We start from the raw sequence: 19,881 nt of genomic DNA, 5'->3' as shown, positions 1-19,881 counted from the left end.
ACATGTTGGGGTAAACACCTAGCATGGGAAGGGTGGCTGGGAATCGATGCCCATGAACCCCTATATGGATACAGTGGGACAGCCATCCATATACGCAGGCAGTCTCCACTGCACATTCACTGTCCCTATGGTGGTTGTGCTGTGGGCTGGACAGCAGGGCAGCCTGGTCCTCAAGGTGCACCAGGCAGCCCTCCATCTGGTGCAGCTGGCCACCCAGCTCAGAGCAGATGACACTACACACCATACCCCTGAACTGATGGCAGATGATGGGCTCATCTCCACGCCTGCGCCCAGGGGGAGAATGGGCCATTTCCACTGAGATGGTTCAACCAGAAGGTGATGCAGGGCCTGCAGAAGATGGAGTTCCAGGGTGGGTCCCAGACGTGCTGAGGCCTGGTGCCATGGCAAGATGGGGTGGGACAGACGGATCCGCTGTGATGGGCCTTCCCAAACATGTGATAGTATTGAGGTTTTCCAAGATATATTGGTTAGTCATGAACAAAACATTTTGCTATTAGTTTTACCAGCATCCATGGGTGTTCCAATTAACTCAAAACAACAGATGTGAAACAGTTGCATAGAAAACAGAACACGTGCATAAATGGAAAAACAGTAGCCATTGTAACAGCATGCCAGTAAGAATGACTGCACCAGGTTGCCAGCAATGGTATTTGAACTTCTTCTTCTTCTTCTTCTTCTTTCGGCTTTTTCCCGGTTAGGGGTCGTCACAGCGGATCACCTTGTCCGCACATTGAATGGCAGTGGAGTTTTACAGTGTCGAGTTGCCAGCCCGGCGCCCAACCTTCCACAGAAGGCACACTCACATGCACACCTAGGGCCAATTTAGAGTGTCCAATCCACCTGCAGCATGTCTTTGGGATGTGGGAGGAAACCGGAGCACCCGGAGGAAACCCACGCGACCACAGGGAGGACATGCAGACTCCGCACAGAAGGCACCCCAGCCGAGGATCGAACCGGAGAACCTCTTGCTGTGAGGCGGCAATGCTAACCACTGCACCACCGTGGCCACCCAGCAATGGTATTTGAACAAGGTATGGTAACATGTAACCTTTAATTATAAGAACAATAATGGGACATATGTCCCAACATTAGGTTTTGTAAGACCATACCCATAGTATATGAATAATGTCAGCATCCTACAGGACAAGGTGCGCTTGCATTGACATGGGTTTCATAGTAAGACACCTAGCTCCTGTTAGAGCAAGACATCTGCATAAAGCCACACATCACTGGTGGACAAAGGCCAGTAAATTGTGTCACTTTATGAATCTAGCTGAAGCACACTTAGTTGCCAGCAAAAACAGTGTCGCATTCACAAGTCTACTCTGCAGGATATGACATCTGGCAATCAAATGTATGCTAATATGTTATGACTTCAGTCTTTAATGGGTTGTTAGTGATGTGAAAGACAATACACAACTGTCTGAGGCACTGACTACAAATATGAGGCAGACATGTGGTTAGTCTACAAAACTCTGGACATTTGTCAGGTGTGGGCTCAGTATATCACATACAGTTCAACACAGACATCTGCACCTGTTGTGTAGTGTGCGCATACCCTATATACATCTCTCACATTTATAAGACAAGCATACGTATCAGAGTAGCATTCACATCTCTGCCCCCTGAGTCACCCCACCAAAGGTCAGCTCATGTCTATCTACTACTGGAGTGCCTGTTGTCCAATGCAGTTGTAAGCGGATTTGCATGGGTTGGAGAGTGACGTAATGGTTAAGGTGCTTACCTTAGAAACACAAGGTGCATGGTTTGATTCTCACAGGGGGTAATTGGCTAGGGTTAAAATGTTCCATGAGGGCAGTTACCTTAGTAATAATCTATGAATCTATGAATATGAATAATTACAACATCCTGGGTAGCTGGCCTAGCAGTGACATACTCAGTATTGGACAGCAGACACTCCAGTAGTAGTTAAATATGAGCTGACCTTTGGTTGGGTGACTCAGGGGCCAGAGATGTTCTCCATGTCAATACAGACAGGGCAAGTGGGAATGGCCATAGGTGCTGGACAACAGCATGTGACTCCAGCAGGTCTTGTTGCAGCCTAGTGTTTAATGTTCCATTTGACATCATCACATCCCCTCTTCTGCATTCCTTTACAAACTTACATGACTGACATACCTGTTATAATGCTGAAGTGTTTCCTCACAACAATGCAACAGGCTAGATGTTTGTAGTTGCAGTTGCAGTCTGTCTTTGTGTAGATGGTTGTGACCTGTGTTGCATAGGCAGCAGCTTGACTTTTGTAGGTACTGCTCATACACAGGGGATAGCCTGTGCACCAATCAGTGTCTCCCATTTACTACTTGCATCCAGAGCAGCTCTGTTGTCTTTCCATTTGCCAGTGCCATAGCAACAAATAATTATATATAATAATATAATTGCATCCTTCATGTGGGCCTTGCCCCTTTTCCTTGCCTGTGTCGAGGACATTATGGAGGTGTGGGGGCTACAGCTTTACAGACAGTAGGTGGGAATACCTTTCTGGACAGTAGATGTGGAGACAGCCCAACAACATGGTGGACAAAGCTCCAGAATTGGATACAGATTGTAAGTCAGTAGTGTTGTTATACACATAGAGAGTTGCTAGATTAACAGAGTTCATCTGAACATGCATTTTCTGTGTGACTTGACATCTGACACTGATATGTCTGACATACCTCTCAACTGTCCTGATGTCTACGGACTGGCCAGATGTTGCCTGTTATGTTTGGTCAGTTCCTCAGACGTCTGTTTTTGTGGAATCAGTAGGATAATGTGAGGGTTGTAATCAGTAAGTGTTGACATCCATTGGTGTTTCAGACATCATAGCCTTCAGGGATGTTATGTTACAACAAAGCATGTGACACCAGCAACTGGTTCAGTTTGTAACAGCATTATGTGAGATATGTACCGCTTTCTGGTCCCCTGGTCCCCAAGTATGTCATGCTTTGCCCAGATGGCTTACTGTAAGATGTTCAGAGGTATGTTATATCATTATTTAGTGTCTGCACTCCAGGTATCATCCCATGAACTTAGCATACTCCTTGAAGTGGTATGCGGCAGTGACCATTAATATTGTCTCATGCCCTGGACATTCTGTGGAAATCTGTATATATGAGAGTTATGTATGTCTGGCCATTGTGAATAGACTGCCAAGATTGTGTAGCAGTGTTGAATGTAGATGTTTGTTGAGCTGAGTAGGGAGAGTAGCAGATGTGAGTGACATAGATCCTTCTTCTGTCTGACTGTGCATGCTGCTATGCCTGCTTGTGGTCTATCAGGTGTGTATGTTTGTAGGGGCAGAATGAGCAATGTCCTGTAACATCTCAGGATTCCCAGCATACTGTGAGTTTGGTCAGTACATGTCGGTGTAGTGTGTGACTGGCAATCAGGATATGTTTGTTCAAACCGTTGTTCTACTCTAGAGTTCATCTGGGGTACTGGTATGTTGCTGTTATTGTGGTGCAAATGGTTGTGGGTGGACATTTTTGCACCACTATCTGATTTTCCCTAAAGTTCCATCCCTGTGGCGCATGATATATTTGGATATACATGTGCAATTGCCCAGAGCTGATTTGGGGTAGTGTCGTGTTGGTCTTACTGTGGTTCAAAAGGTGGTGGGTGACATGCTTGGCAGGTGTCATGGATTTTTCCATTCTGTTACATGACTGCAGTCATACCTCTCCACTGTCCAAATGTCTAGACACTGTCCAGATGAGTGGCTCATCTGTTTGTTCGGTTGCCAATAACAGTTGTGGGTTTCTGAGAAATCACTGGGATGATGTGAGCATTGCCATCAGTAAATAATGACATTCATTTGTGTTTCAGACCTGGAATCTATTTGGAATTGTATGTTTAAGCAAACCATGCCAGTATAGCAGACTTCTATGCATATGACACTATTGTTTGCCCTTTATCCCCCACTTTGTCGGGCTTTTTGCAGATGTCTTGCAGTAAGAATTTGATTATGTATATATATATATATATATATATATATATATATATATATATATATATATAGAGAGAGAGAGAGAGAGAGAGAGATTGATATCTATATATACACATATATGTATATAAGAGTACTACAGATATATAATGTCCCCTTATGTTAAATGACTGTTGTGCATGATATGTTTGTAAAAACATTGCAAACTCCTACAGCTTAGATGGTGTGGAGGTATGTTGTTGTGATTGCAGTGCACAGCATCCCATGTTAAAGACTTGGCAGAGCTGATTATATTGTTGCAAGGTAGAACAAGACCTGATGGAGACATAGTGATTATGGCACGTTTAAGCAGTTGTAAGTGGATTTGCATGGTTTTGCATGGAGGTAAGGGATGCTAACAGATGGTTAAGTCCTCTTAGCTTCGCTTAGCAACACTGACTTCCATTTACACCCACTCTAATTTTAATTAAAGAAAAAAGGGTAATAGGAAAGTGGTGAAATGGTGGCAAGCAGGGGGTAAAACATTAGAAAAAGCAGCTATGGATGTGCAGTATGGGTGTAGGTAAGGACCATAGCTCTACATTTCTTCTGCAGCAACAGCTGTAAATAATGTGTAGAATTTGGAATTTACAACCTCACACCCCACAGCGAGGGGTGTTGGAGGCAGACATTTGCAGAATAATCTGTGGGTTGATTGATTAGTTTCACTGTACATGGGGGCAAAATGTAGAGCTATGTATGGGGCCAATGTTTTTTTTTTTTTTTTGCAGGACAGATGCCCATTTTTTCAAGGTGAGAGTGGGATGTTGGGGAAAGGCTGTAGGTATGTTTGTGGAGGTAGTTTGGGTAGGCTAGGCTGCATTTGCAGACAGACAAGACAGACAAGACAACAGGCAGGAGTGGTATATGACACATGAGGGGGGTAATCACCTTTGATGGTGAGGGTGGTTGAGAATCTGAAGGCCATGAGCCCCCAAATAGATACAGTGGGACTGAGGTCCCCACCCATGGGCAGTCATCAGTGCACCTTCACTGCCCAGAAGGTGGCTGTGCTGGGGACTGGACAGCAGGGGGCCGCCCTCTCCTTCAGGTGCACCAGGCAGCTCTCAATCTGGTGCAACTGCCCACCCAGCTCTGCTCGGATGGTGCTTTGCACCAAACCCCGGAACAGACTGCGGGTGACAGGCTCCTGCCTGTGCCCGCTCCCAGGGTGGGGATGGGCTCCATCTCCTGAGGAAGTTCTACCCGAAGATGGTGCAGAACCAACAGATGAGGAAGTCCCAGGTTTGGTCCCAGGCATTCTGGGGTCAAGTGCCACACCCAGATGAAGCAGGACAGGTGGATCCACCAGGATCTGACTTCCTAAACATGCTATGGTGTTGATATTTTACAAAATATGCTTGTTAGTCATGAACAACACATTTCAAGATTAGTTATAACAGCATGTGTGGATGTTCCAATTAACCACATAAAACAGATTTGAAACAGTTACATAGCAAACAGAGCACATGCATAAATGGAAGAAAGTTATGCATCGTAACAGCATGTCAGTAACACAGACAGCAACAGGTCACCATCAATGGTATTTGAACATGGTATATTAACATGCAACCAATTAAATATATCAACAATAATTGAACACAAGTCCCAACATAGTATATGAATAATTATTATTGATGCAGATGAGGGGTGGGGGGAGAGACAAAAAGCCCATTAACAATTGTTTATGCTTCAGTTTTCCACAGCAGTACTCTTCAATACTCTATGGGTCTGCCCTCACTTTACATCTACCTAAGGACCATAGCTTCTGTAGCACAAATATATATATTAAACTGGCAGCCTGGAATGGTATGGGGGAAACTGTGACAACTCTGGGTACATGACTAGAGGTGACTTATACATGTCAGGGTTACAGATCTGACACAGGAGGGGTACCCTGAACTGCTGTTATGTGAGTGTGCTACTGGCATATTTCAACTGATTTCCTATCTGTGCCCAGGGTTATTGGCAGCAGTGACCACTAGCAATGAGAGTGTGACACTTGAGAGACATGTATCAGGAAGAGTGGATGTTGTACATACATATCCTTCTGTCATTTGCAGGCATGTGGTGGGACAGTTGAACAGTTGTACAAAGTTTATTAGTATACCCTTCATAAAACTACTTCCAACATTTCATTACCTGTAAAACCTGTGGAGAAAATATCTGTTCACACTACCTGACTGTTTTTACATATATTCCTGATTCTTTGTGTGTAGATATGCACACATATTAGTACCACTCCATGGATTTGAACTGTGTCTGGGTGTGCAATATAACAACTAAGCTATTTATCATCACACTGAGGAACTGGGAAACTGTTGCTTCTCGTTTCACTGGTTTCTGCCTATTAGTCTATAGGTTAGACAGTCTGAACTTGTAATCCTATGATGCATGCATGACAGATAGTGTACTGTGCATTAATCCTTTGAATTACTACAATCTGGAAAGCAAAAGTTAACACAGGGCATTTATATATTGTTTTACAGCTCCATTCTAAGTCTACAACAACATAGAGTAAACACAACAGTTTCTGTTATAGATGTTTATTTCAGATCAATTGTAGTTGGATATACTTTATTCAGTTAACACAGTAACAGTATACCTACTTGCACTACACAATGTACTCCTTCTTAGTTATTTACATAATATACTGCAAAATAGATTTTTACTCACCAGCCTGACAGCTCAGCCTCAGCAGTCTGTCGGCATGAGCTTTGATGTTACTAGCTCTCTCTGCTGCAGCTGTAGGGGAGAAAAACAAATATTATGCATACCTGTCTATCACATCCTCAGACTAGAATTTGGTACACCTATTTCTGTGATACTTACAAACTGCTGGAGCATGGTTGTCTCTGTCATCTTGGATCCACTGGTTCAAGAGCACCCCCTTCCTCTGCTTTAGGTCAGCATAGTGGTGCCGGACCTGCTCATCAGTTCGGGGGATGCCAGTAGCACTGGTGAGATCACAGGTGAGATTTGTCCCTGGCCTTTGCTTTATACTGTGAGCCCTGGTACTGGCCCTGCAGTAGTCTCTCATCATGGTTACTTATGAGTCCTGCCATGACCCTAGACTCCATGATGCCCCAGCACTGTTCCCTAAAATGCGAAACCTCACCTATGCCAGCTATGGTTCCTGAACAGGTTGAACTATAACAGGTACTGGCTGTGTTCCCACCTGTGTGGTTTAAATAAGACCATATTCCCACCCTTTGCTGTCATTGCTCGATTTTGAAAATGTTGAGCACAGCTTAGCAGTTTGCAAACCCACTAAGCTGATTTTAGCAATGCTTAAACTGTAAATTGTTGAGCACGCTTAACAGTGAGAAAATCCGCCTAGCTGAGCTGACTGCTGCTTAGCATTCATGTCTAAGCCTTGCTTAAACTGGGTAAGCATAGCTGAGCACTGCTAATCATGGCTCACTTTTAATTCTTAGATATATTAGAATACTGACTTTATTCAGTAAGTATATATGATTTACTTTACATGATGTCCCTCTATGTGCTTTCATTACATTACCAAGGGGTGTGACTATATTGTATTGGACATTTGTTTATACATGGGTGGTTTCACATGTTATATGCACTCAGATTTCCATTTTAGACCAGCTACACTACCCTGGTTGACAAATATCACTTACTACATCAATTACAAAAAAAAAAAAATAACATTGCTTTCCTATGTAAGGATAAAGTGCCTGTCCTGGTACTCAGACCATGAATGCCTGCATACAAAGCCAGGACTCTAACCACTACATTATCCCAGCATTAGGATTTTAGTTGTATATTTTTATTTATCTCCTCTGGGGTGTTTAAGCAATGTTGGGCAGAGGGCAATAACATGCACACCTGCTAAGCTACGCTTAAACATCCCTTAGTATGGGAATTTTTTTTTAATTATTTATGGCCTTGTACAGCTTTGGTACTCTAGGAAGTTGATGGTTATGTGAGACAGATATCTTGGTATTCTGCAGACCCCTGTACAGTTGAGGGTTTTGCCCGTACTGCACTTTCAGATGGCAGACATTTCTGTTTCAGTCTTCATACCATGCAGGAAGTCCTTGCTACTGCAAATCTTTTATTCTGTCATCTTTCAGGTTTGTCAGTGCAATATTTAAAATGTTTCTCTATTTTTGTGGCTTTGTCCCCCTATTATTTATGGCTTTGTACTGCTTTATTACTCTAGGAGGGTGTGATGTATGTGAGGCAGGCATCTGGGCATTCTGCAGACACCTGTACAGTTAATGGCTATGGCTGTGTGGTGCTTTCACATGGCAGACATTTGTGTTTCAGTCTTCATACCCTCAGGAAGACTGTGCTACTGCAAAACTTTTATTCTAGCAGCTTTTGGGTTTGTCAGTGCAATTTTTAAAATGTTTCCCTATTTTTGTGGCTTTGTCCCCTCATTATTCATAGCTTTGTACTGCTTTATTTTTCTAGGAGGGTGAGATGTATGTGAGGCAGGCATCTGGGCATTCCAGAGACACCTGTACAGTTAATGGCTATGGCCGTATTGTACTTTTACAATGCAGGGTGTGTGACAGAACGTGTCACACACCCCCTGCATTATTTCTTGCTCAGCTAGCTATGTCAGTGTACGTGGACACTGAAATACTCATTTTAATTTCATTTTGGTGTCTGTGGACACTGAAATACTGTTTGAAAGTGCCATACGGCACTTTCTGAGTGCAGGGAGAATGTTCAATGTTCATGCACTACTTAAACACACCCCTTCACTCATTCACTGATTGTGTCCATTTAGCCTTAACAGCCACACGCCTTCATGAATATGCAAGGTGTGCTGCTGTCAAGGCTATGCAGAAATGGACACCGTTCACTCCCTGCAGGAATAGCACTATTCCTTCATGGAGTTTATTGAATCCAGGGGATGGTCTTGTTCCACTTTCTGCTAATGGTAGCCATTCCTTAATCCCACAAAAAGTATACAAAACAAAAAACCTATCATTAACACATGTATAAATATATATACAGACCTTATTCATAGGTACTAAACCATGCATATTGTCAACTAATTTGTACATGACTGTAAGTCCATTTCAAAACTATTTATGCAATGCACGTGGCTGTATGCAACACAAAATTAGCATAAAGTCCATCTCAGTGATCACATTCCTCATTTCATTATACATTTTCAAGGAAACAATCAAACTTAGACAACAATTTCCAATTTACTAATGTGCATCCAATTATCTTGAAATATTAAGGAAAAACAGTTTATCATTTCACAACATATTATAGAAGGTGAACTGGTAACTCTGACAATTTCTTTCTATTCAGTGGATGCGTGCATACATACTAATTTTCAGTTTGTACTCTTGGACCTCATGTAAGTCCAAAGAAAAAAATGAATGCCAGAATCACTGACATTACATTCCACTGCATAAGGCAAATAGTATCCAACCTGTTGCCCATTTGAGAAATCATAGTCATTAGTACTCTAATTATAAAAAAAAAAAAAAAAAAAAAAAAAAACACCTTCAGCACTACAGGGCATGTCAATCTGCATATATATTTTCATGTGCGGCACTTTTTATATCAATAGATCATTTAACCAAAAAGTTTTTTTTTTTAGAAATTCATAGTTCACCTATGATGGCCAGTTCTTAATTATGGCCTTTTACCCATGTTATGAAAAATGCACTAGAATGCTTTCTTTTTTTTTCATACCCTCTAACAAAATACAGATCCTTCACTGTAGATTACTAGTAACCCATTCAGCAACAGACAATGACAGCTGAAAAGTTTTTGAAGTCCCAACAATATTACCATCTTAGTTTTTTGACTACAGACAGATTGCACCTTCTTCACTCTTCAACACCTCACTCAATTTCACATTTCTTCTTTAAGCATTTTACTTCAAAGTAACCAGTTGTTTCTCAATACATATGCTTAGTCATTGTTTCTCTACAGATGTACTATGTAGCTCACAATTCCTCTTACATAATATCTTATTGCTCTCACAAAACATTCAAAGTGTTCACTCTTGATCCCTTCCAGAAGTTAAACATACCTTGAAAACATATTAGAAAGTCTCCAGTGTTCATGTATTATTACCTCTATAGTTATTCCTCTATCATTAGTACAAATTCTTTTTACATTTTTATACTACTCAATCATTCAGAATCACATCCATGTCATCATATGTGCTTTCCAGACCTCGTCCCTTATTTCGTTCTTGAAATCTACTGTCTAAGAAATCAACCATAGTTAACTTTATTACTATAGTTGAACTCAATTGCATTGGCAAACAATTGTTTTCAGGCAACTCATGGAGTTGAAAAAGCTTTTGAAGCACTGAGAGATCTCTCCTCCACCAAATTTACTTTTCATATGTTTATGCTTCATTCAGTGTTACTGTAAAAATTTAATTGATTTGGCAAAAATACCAAAGTCTCTTCAGATTTGCAATTTTATAGAATATGAAGTTAGATATTGTCCTTGTTTGTGATAAACTATATTGCACCATACTTGCTCTGATTAAATTGTCCTTGATAAGGAAAATAGGTTCATAGGTTCATAGGTTCATACTAGACTATCTGCTCTAGGGCATTTATAAGCCTAGCCAGAGTGTGTTTGGCTTTCTCCACCCATTTTAAATTAATTTTGCTTTGCCCTTTTTCGAGGTTAGTATACTGTGCCTCTGTCTAACAGTGACACAGAAGTGATACCCGGGGTAAACCTACGATCCCCCATCCACTCATCACGATTCCTCTTGAAGAGAGTCAATGAGGGACTCTGCCTAACCTGGACTGGGATCTTATTCCAGAGTGAAGGGAGCCTCTGGGTTATGAATCTGTCCCTCCAGCATGTCCTATTTATTTCAGTGCTGAGGTTCAAGTCTCTTGAGCGTGTAGCTCAATGGGATTTGGATTTTCTGAGGTGCAGCATGTTCATTAATTCTGGGTTGGACATTGCTTTATGCGTCAGGCACAGATCGCCTCTGAGCAGGGCGGTATGCCACTGAGTAGAAATAGAGTTTCTTTAACCGGGCAGCATATGGCATCTGTTTGAGCTCTTTGATCCTCTTGGTGAGGTACTTTTGGGGTCCTTCCATTTGCTGCAGGTGTCTGGTAAGGTACATCCCAAAAGGAGCATTGTACTCAATTATGGGCCTGATGAGGGATGAGTAAAGAGGCACGATGACCTCCCCTGATCTAGATGTGAATCCCTTCATAATTAGGGGGGCTATATAAAATGTTTTTCTAACCACTTTGGCCATGTGGTTGTCAAATGAGAGATTGCTATCAACTTGGGTCCCCAGGTCCCTAATTACTTCTTCCATACTTAATGGATTACCACCTATGTGGTAATTTGTGGGCACTTTGTTTTTGCCAAAGGGAATGATTATACATTTTTTGGCATTTAGCTAGAGGCCATGGCTCTGGCACCAGTTATCTGTTTCTATGAGGCCCTTTTGGAGGATGCTTGTGTTGGCTGGAGAGTCGATTATAGCACCCAGTTTGCAGTCATCTGCGAACTTGGTCAGCCACAGTCCTTCCGTGTTGGCCTGTACCTCCGAGAAATATATACCGAACAGGAGGGATCCCAGGACTGAGCCTTGTGGGACGCCACTTGTTACTGGTTTGGAGTCTGAAATGGCTCCAGCAATTCTAACCATGTGGGTTCTGTCCTTGAGCCAGTTTGCAATCCATCTAGTGACATAGGGGTTTATATTTAAGCTGGTGAGCTTATCTATAATGCCCGAGTGGGGTATTGTATCGAAGGCTTTTGCAAGGTCCAGGTAGGCTGTGTGGACCACCTTCCCCTCGTCAATGGCCTTGGTGACTGTTTCAAAGAAATTGACCAGGTTTAAGAGGCAGGATCTGCCCTTAACAAAGCCAAACTGGGTAGGATCCAGTGTCTGTAGGTCCCCAATATCTTTTTTTATGAGGTCCATGATGATCCTTTCCATAGCTTTGTAGACCAAGCTAGTGAAGCTTATGGGGCGATAGTTTCCAGGATCCGTTGAGGCACCACCTTTGTGAAGAGGGACCACTGTTGCTGTATGCCACTCTTTGGGTACATATCCTGTGGTAAGGCTGAGATTGAACAGTAGTTTTATGTTTGGGTTTAGCTCTTCTTGGAGTTCATGTAGGATGCAGCCCGGGACACCGTCTGGTCCCATTGATGCTGTGTTTTTTGCTTTGGAGAGGGTGGCTCTTACCTGAGCATCTGAGATGTCAGGGGGGCAGCACTCTGCTGGGATAAATATTTGCCCTTTTGGTGGGGGGGGGAGTTTGCGCTGAACCTGTCAGCTAGGATGTTGGCAATGTCTGTGGGTTCAGTGTATTTTTTGTCATTTTGGACTAATTCTGAGCATATCTGGGAATTCCCACCCAGGTTCCTAACATAACTAAAGAAAGCCTTGTGATTATCTTTAGTGTCCTGTGCAATTTTTCTCTCAAAGCTGGCCTTAGACGATTTTATGAGTGCCCGTAGTTTTTTGCTAACACTGATCAGATATGCCTTCCCGTTTTGGGATTTTGCTCTATCATGTAGTAGCTTCCTCCTTCTATTGTATAGTTTGTTTATGGCTGGGGTCCACCAGACAGGACATCTGTCTTTGGAGGATTGGGTCTTGGTTTTATTTGGGATGGCATGATCCATGCATTCCTGAAGGTGTTCATAGAATGCGTTTAAAAAGGATTCTGTGGTCTGGGCCATATTTTCTACAGGCTCGGGGGCTTTGAAGGATTCCACCTCGGTTTTGAGGAGTGTGAAATTTGCTTTAGAGAAGTTTTTCACTGTGGTTTTCTGGGCAGGGGGTGGGGTCGGGATGTGAATATCCAGTGAGATTAGTTTATGGTCTGATCTTACCAGTGAGGGATACACTTCTGGTCTGGAGCATAGAGTCCCCATGTTGGTGATGATCAGGTCCAGTATGTTTTCCCCTCTTGTGGGAGTGGTAGCAAGTTGTTCCATAGCATTTGAGTTTATAAATTCTAGGAACCTTTGAGCTAGGGTGTTGGAGCTAGAGTAATGCTCCCAGTCTATGTTTGGGTAGTTGAAGTTGCCCAATATAATGGTGTTTGGAGAGAACTTCATATTTTCCAGTGTTCTCACGAAGGCCGAGTGGGGTTCCTGGGTTTGGGAGGGTGGTCTGTAGCAGGCTACAAGCTGGAAGGCAGTTTTACCCACTGTTAGTTGCACATGGATAGTCTCTGATGCTTCGTGCTGTGCCACCAACCTGGAGGTGTGGGTATCTTTGACTAATATTGATACTCCCCCTCCTTTTTTGATTCGGTCCAAGTTTGGGGGCCAAAAAGCATGGTATGAGGTATAACCTGGTAGTGCTGGGGAGCTCTCGGGAGCACAGATATCGATGTTCTCCATGCTAAGGAGAGTTTTGATTGTGTGCATCTTGAGGTTTAGACTTCTGGCGTTGAGTAGCATTACTCTTAGTTTCTTATCTCTTGTGATACCTATGGAGGTGGGTTTGTCTTTTGAGCCTTGCCTAAAAAAGGCACTATGGGGGTAGCAAGAGCCTTTGCCAATATCCGAAAGCCCAGGGGTGACAGGTGCAAGCCGTCCCTAGCGAAGCATCGTGGCTTGTCGAGCATGTCATCCCAGGCTGACAGGCATTGGATCCCCTTTGAATGACACCAATACTTAAGCCAGTTGTTGAAATTGATCATCTTGTCTTCATATTGTGGCATCATTCTTAGTGAGGGTAAGATGCTACTCAAGGTCAGGGTCATACCTGTCTGGGCCACATGCTCAGAGAGCTTCTCTATGTCTCTTTTCATGTAGTCCAGGGAGGTACGTCTCAGGTCATGGACAATGACTGAGTCATATTTGTACTTGCCTTGGAGTGACCTGAGTGCTTGTGTTATGTGACGGATCCTAGCGCCCGACAGGCAGCTCACCATGACCTTCTCCTTGTTCAGCCTGGTGAGCGGGACGTCCATGTGCCTGATGATAGAGTCACCTATTGCAAGTGTATCAGGTGTGTTGTTTAGCCTTAAGGGCTGTGACTGTTCGGCACACTGGCTTTGTGAGCTATGTGTTGCACATGTTTTGTTTTGGGGTAGCGGTTGCTTGGGTGTCAGTTTTGGAGGTCTCTGCTGCTTAGGCAGATTTTTATTTAGAGCCTCCGAGTATGTATTTGTGTGTTTATGTGTTTGGTTTGCTGTCCTGGTAGGTCTATGTGAGAGTGGAATTGTAGTGAGTGTGGTTTCCTTCTCCTCCTGACAGGTTTTGTCAGTACTGAGTTGAGAGAGCTTAGCCTCCAGTTTGGCTATATGGTTGCATCTCTCACGTGTTGGAATTTGTTGGGAGGAGGAGAGGGTTGTCTGTGTACATGAGGCAGTTGTAACATTGCCTCAAGATTCCCAGATTCACTAGATAGACCAAAGAGGAGATTGACAACTGACCTTCGGACATGCTAGAATAGTATTGGGAATTCCTTTATAATTGAAAAAAAGGGCCAATGGGGAACAAGGTACTCAAGGGGAGTTTGTGAGGGTGTAGTGCTTTTAATTTTTTAGTGCTGACTTATATAATTGCTTTAGTGAGCAAAGTGCCAGGTAACTTAAATGCAATGTGTTACAGGTAACTTAAATGCAAAAATGACAAACAGTAACTTTCTTTCAAGTGAAACAAGGAAATAAGTACAGTAAGCAATGTAGATGTCACTAGGGATCCACAGAAGTGCTGAAAAGCCGTGTTTTAGGTGGAATTAGCATTTCAGGGAAATAACTAGCAAACAAGCATACAAACAAAGCTAGATTCAGCAGGCCTGGATCTAGTCTATGCTACAGCAAACAAGGTGTACCAATTTCAAAAAGAAACAGTTCAAATATGCAGGCACTATAAGTCTTTAACCAGAAATTCCCAGCTCAGAAGGGCAGAGTCCAGCCTCTCCTCCCACAAGAGTGCAGACCACAAACCTTCTTAATGTAAAATAACTGGCCTGAAGCCCAAGTGCTTAAACCAGAACTAATTCACTTTTAGAATGACAGACACTGAGCCCTCAATCAGCAGTTCCCAACTTAGAAGGATGTAAGCTACCTGTTCTGCCACCACAGTGCAGGCCACAAACCATCCTAATGTAAAACAACTGGTCTGAGCCCAAGTGCTTAATCCAAAAGACTTAGAATGATAGCTACACTAATCTGATGATAATGTTACTGTGAGTAGGATTTTAAACTACTTCTGCATAAAAGTGCCACACACCCATACTACTTAATTGAGCTTAGCATCTACATCTACTAGGTTTTTCGGCCTCTGAATACTGTCCCAGAACAAACACATCACACCCGGGGGGGTATTTCAGGATCACTCAATCATTCTACATGAGCTAGTAAAAATTTAGCCTGATTATAAATCCATTATGAGCAGAGACAAAAAAAATACTGATTAAGTGACTGTTACTGTTATTACTTTGCATTGCATACCTAGCAATTGGTACAGAGGTATAAGGCTATGAGGTGTAGTGCTTGGGGTACATAGTTTAAGTCTCTCAACACTCTTTTGCCTGCTGTGTTTCTTTGAGCAAGTCTTTTAACCAGACATTGATCCTGGGTTGCCCATGAAAAGGTAGTGTGGGCCTCTCTGGTTAACAAATGGGTATTATTATACATATAGCTGTGATTCAGTCAGTTATATAGAAAAGACTCTGTGTCACAGAGGCAAAAACAGCTATCATGTCAACACATCTGCAGTGAAAATAGCAAAGAGGATGGGATGAAGAAGTCTTATGAACAAGCAGGCTCCCAAATCCCAGAAAGAGGGCAAAAATATAACCAGATTGATAGGCCCAACAGCCCAGTTCTGTTCTATACCTGTGAATGCTTCTGTAAGTCATTTAGTTTAGAATTTTATAATATACTGAAAAATCATCTTTATGTGAAGAGTTCTCATCACAACAATTGTCCATTCATTAATCATTATGCAGTTGTCTGCCTCCTCACATTTGTAAATATTTTATGTGATTTGCCGTGGACAAGATGTGCAGATCTGCCCGCAGTACAGTGCTAATTAAACTTTTGTCTTACTGACTCTGAAGTGCGACACCAGCATCATTTGAAAGGCTTTGAAATCCTATTTTATTTAAATGAAATATCAGATTTAATGTAGAAGACCAATTTAGAGACTGCATATAAGCAAAACATTATCTTTAGTTGTATTGTAATCAATCTCAAGATGCACGCACTCGAGGCCCTTCTCAATATGGAGAACATCGATGTCTGTGCTGTGACAGAAACCTGGTTCAAGGCTCCTGAGAGCACCCCAGCACTAACAGGTTTCACCTCATATCATACGTTCCGGCCCCAAAATCCGGACAACACCAAGAAAGGAGGGGGGGTGTCCATATTCATAAAGGACACCCACACCTCAAGGTTGGTGGCAACGCACGATGCATCGGAGACCATCCAGGTGCAATTAACCATAGGCAAGACTGCTCTGCAATTTGTAGCATGTTACAGGCCACCCTCTCAAACTCAGGAACCTCACATGGCCTTCCTGAAAACATTGGAGGGATAAATGTATCTCCAAACACCATCATACTAGGTGACTTCAACTACCCTAATATAGACTGGGAACACTACTCAAGCCCGAACACTCTAACCCAAAGATTCCTGGAGTTCATAAACTCAAATGCCATGGAACAACTAGTCACCATCCCCACAAGAGGTGAAAACATACTTGATCTCATCATCACGAACATGGGATCAAAATGTTCAACACCAGAAGTATACCCCTCACTGGTGAGATCAGATCATAAACTAATCTCGCTGGAGGTCCTCATCCCGCCCCACCTGAAACAAAAAAGACCACAGTGAAAAACTTCTCAAAAGCCGATTTCACACTTCTAAAAACTAGTGTGGTCTCCTTTAAGGCCCCTGAGCCAGTGGTAAACATTACTCAAACCGCTGAATCACTTACAAATGCCTTCTACCAGCACCTACAGGACTGCATGGATCAGGCAATCCCAAACAAAACTAAGACTCTCTGTACCAAAGGCAAGCGTCCAGTCTGGTGGACCCCAGCCATAAACAAGCTCTACAACAAAAGGAGGAAGCTACTACAAGATAGAGCAAAATCCTTGAAAGGTAAGACACCTTTGATCATTATAAGTAAAAAACTAAGAGCTCTCATAAAATCATCCAAGGCAAATTTTGAGAGAAAAATCGCCAAGGACTCTAAAGACAATCATAAGGCCTTCTTTAGCTATGTTAGAAACCTAGGAGGAAACTCCCAGATATGCTCAGAATTAGTTCAAAATGATGTGAAAATTACTGAACCTACACACATTGCTAACATACTGGCTGACAGGTTCAGTGCAAACTTCTCCCCTCCCCCAAACAGGAGATAACGATTCCAGAGGAGTGTAGCCCCGAAACCTCTCCACCGCCCAGGTGAGAACTGCCCTCACTAAGGCAAAAAACACAGCATCCATGGGACCGGATGGTGTCCCCGGCTGTGTGCTTCATGAACTCAACGAGGAATTAAACCCACAGTTAGGACAGCTGTTTAATCTTAGCCTCACCTCAGGATACGTACCCAAGGAGTGGCGCACGGCGACTGTGGTCCCACTTCATAAGGGGGTGCCTCCACAGACCCTGGAAATTACCGCCCCATTAGCTTGACAAGCCTTATCTGCAAAGCCATGGAGAGGATCATAATGGAACTCATAAATAAAGACATAGGGAACTTGCAGACTTTGGATCCAACCCAGTTTGGCTTTGTCAAAGGCAGATCCTGCCTCTTAAACTTGGTTGACTTTTTCGAGACAGTCACCAAGGCCATTGATGAGGAAAGGCAGTCCATACAGCCTACCTCGACCTGGCAAAGGCCTTCAACACAATACCCCACTCAGGTATCATCGAAAAACTCATCAGCTTGAATGTAAACCCATACATCACAAGATGGGTTGCAAACTGGCTAAGCGACAGAACCCACAGGGTCAGAGTTGCTGGAGCCATGTCAGACTCAAAGCCTGTCACAAGTGGTGTCCCACAGGGCTCAGTCCTGGGTCCACTCTTGTTCGGCATCTACTTTTCTGAAGTACAAGCAAACACAGGAGGGTTATGGCTGACAAAGTTTGCAGATGACTGCAAACTGGGCCATAGTCGAAAACACATCTGACACAGATATCCTCCAGAAGGGCATCACAGAAAGGGATAACTGGTGCCAGAGCCAAGGCGTGAAGTTAAACGCCAAAAATGCATAGTCATACCCTTCGGGAAAAACAAGGTTACCCCTAGCTACCATATAGGTGACAATCCACTGAGCACAGAAAAGTCATCAGGGATCTGGGGACCCAAGTTGACAGTAGTCTTCGTTTGACACTCATGTTGCTAAAGTAGTTAGGAAAACCTTCTATATCGCCCACCTGATCATGAAGGGATTCACATCTAGATCAAGGGAGGTCATCATCTCCCTGTACTCATCACTCATTAGACCTATGATTGAGTACAATGCCCGTTCGGAATGTATCTGACCAGACACCTGATGCAGCTTGAAAGGCCCCAAAAGTTCCTCACCAAAAGGATAAAGGGTCTCAAAAATATGTCTTATGCTGCCCGACTGAAAGAACTCCAGCTTTATTCAGTCTCATACCGCTTGCTCAGAGGTGACCTGTGCCTGACATATAAGGCCATGTCAAACCCAGATTTGATGAATATGCTTCACCTCAAAAAATCTAGATCCCTCAGAACCACAAGGGCGGGAGACTTAAACCTTGACAGGGTTATAAATAGAACGTGCTGGAGGGACAGATTCATCACCCAGAGACTCCCTATGCTGTGGAACAAAATCCCGGTACATGTGAGGCAGAGCACCTCGCTGGCCTTGTTCAAGAGGAATCTTGACCAATGGATGGGAGATCGCAGATATACCCCAGGGATTACTTCAGTGTCACTGCTTGACAGAGGCACAGAAAAATGATAGGCGTAGTTTTTATTCAAACTAAAGGGGTGGCGAAAGCCACATAACTATGGGCTAGGCTTATAAATGCCCTTGGGCAGATAGCCTAGTATGAACCTATGAACCTATGAACCTATTTCTAGGTACTATAAATGGTGGGCAGACTTACTCATCAAAATTTCTGAATTGCTGACAGTTGAAAATTTCCTCAGTGTGCATTACATAAAAAATAATGTCACAGGCTTTCAAATGGTTTACTGTCAAAATGTTGAAATCCATATGGTCGATGATCATAACGTCAAAATCACTACATCGAATGTTCAAAATACTGAAAATAAAAATGTCAAAGTTTAAATGGTAGACAAACACCTGCAAACTAACACAACTCCGAGATCGCGCAACAGTGCTGACAAGAGTAAATCCTTGCCTGTTGTCAACATAAAGTTGACAGGTAATTTGTATGCACTTTCTGTCGGCCAAATGAACTACTTAATATTCATGTGTCGACCATATGTGTCGATCAAATGAACGTTAGACCATATGAATTTCAACATTTTGATAGTAAACCGCTTTCAAATTATTATGAACATTCTGTTCAGTAATGCTATCCTTTAAAATCATGTACCATGGTTATATTTATTTCATATTTACAGATTCTGCATGCTGAGAATATCAATTTTGCTGAGCAGGCACAAAATAATCAGTAAAATATTTTTTTGCTAATTCAACAAGGGCACACCCTTCAATAATAATAATTACTTTATTCTTCACAGAATAAGGCCTAATGACAAATACATTGATTTCTTGAACTGTTCTGTATAGTATGCAGCCATTTCATTTATCCCATTTGTTTATACACTACTCTAATGCTAACACAGCATAATTTTTGGTCTCAACTCATAAAGCATTTTTTGCTTCTTTGCCAATCTGTGCCATTGATGATTTATTTCTATGAGAATATACAAGTATCATGGCTTAGGCCA

This window comes from Protopterus annectens, chromosome 4.part0 (assembly GCF_019279795.1).
Source record: "Protopterus annectens isolate FY-2018-M chromosome 4.part0, PAN1.0, whole genome shotgun sequence".
NCBI lineage: Eukaryota > Metazoa > Chordata > Ceratodontiformes > Protopteridae > Protopterus > Protopterus annectens.
This window is presented reverse-complemented; position numbering follows the sequence as displayed.